This window comes from Sebastes fasciatus, chromosome 10, assembly GCF_043250625.1.
Source record: "Sebastes fasciatus isolate fSebFas1 chromosome 10, fSebFas1.pri, whole genome shotgun sequence".
Classification (NCBI taxonomy): domain Eukaryota; kingdom Metazoa; phylum Chordata; class Actinopteri; order Perciformes; family Sebastidae; genus Sebastes; species Sebastes fasciatus.
The window spans coordinates 4461612-4463211 of NC_133804.1; positions in this window are offsets into that span (position 1 = coordinate 4461612).

Consider the following 1600-nt stretch of genomic DNA (forward strand, 5'->3'; position numbering starts at 1 on the left):
AGAAAGAGGACGACTCTGTTGCATCATTTTAATTAATCTAAACCCCTTTACTGTGACAATCCTAATGTGCAGTCACTTCTCTCCTCTTGTATCTATATTGTCTCTATTTAAGGTCTTTGAAGGATTTTTTTTTTTTACCGGCGTTGGTTTGTCTCTCTGTCTGTCTGTCTGGTTGTCGTTCCTTCTGTTAGCAGGATTACTACAAAAATTTGCGATAGATTTGAATGAAATCTTTTGAAGGGGTGGAGTGTGGGACAATGAACAACCCATTAGATTTTGGTGGCGATCCAGATCATGAATCTTTTTAAGGATTCCGATCAGCCTGAGCATTAAAGGTCCCATATTGTAAAAGTTAAGATTTCCGTGTCTTTTATATTATAAAGCAGGTTTAAGTGCTTTAGAAATATTGTGAAAGTATCAAAGCGCTCAATATACAGAGAAATACACACAGCCCGTATTCAGAAATTGTGCGTTTGAAACAAGCCGTTAGGATTTCTGTCCATTTGTGATGTCACAAATAAACAATTGTATAGATCATTACACAGTTTTAAACATAAACATTCTAAATGTGTCTCAGTTTATTTCCTGTTGCAGGTATGTAAATAACATCAGCTGACAGGAAGTAAACATGAATCCAAACTGTTGCCTAGCAACGCAATTCTGTTGAAATGCACTAAAACAGAGCGTTTCAGACAGAGGGTGAATACAGGTATATTCAGACAAACAATATGAGGAAAATAAAGTTTTTTTTTAACATTACAGCACATAAACATGTTCTAGTAGAAACACAAAATACAAATATGAACCTGAAAATGAGCACGATATGGGACCTTTAAGACCACAGGGTATAACACATGCACAGTGTAACTGATGACACGTTGATGACGCATGACCCAGTCTCCTTCTGAGAGCAGAGAGATACGTGTGTGGATATGTGGCGTGATTTCGAGGTGTGGCGGGAGCTGCTGGCCGTCCGCGGTGAGAAAGAAAAAAAGCGGTAGATGACGGGATGACAGACAACGTAGTGTAACGTTATACAGACATAACAAGGCTGCTAAATGAGAGAGGCATCCGTCAATACCTTACACGGAAACACAGTGGTGTTATTAATAAGCCAAGACCACCTCACGGTACCGCCAGCTGTGAGCTGTGATCTGTTTTTAAAGTCACGCACCTCGGCGGAGGTCTTAGTTCCATTCTAGTTCCTCTTGTATTCACCTTGAACAGAATATTATTAATAAGTTGTCTCGTGCTACAACATGCAGTGATAGTATAAGGTTTAATCATTGGTATGTTTCAGTTTTGTCAATGACAATGACCCTTTGAAACCCATGGCTGTAGTCTAGAGCATTTAAAGGTGCCCTGTGGAGTTTTCTTATAAACAATTAAAGTTATGTTTTACATTAGGGCTCTCAATCAATTACAATACTCAATTTTGATTCATTTTAATGTTATATCTGATCAAAATGTTCCTTAAACGGAGATTTGTTAAGTATTTAATACTCTTATCAACATGGGAGTGTTTTATGCAAATGTATGTATATATTTATTATTGTAAATCAATTAACAACACAAAACAATGACAAATATTGTCCAGAAA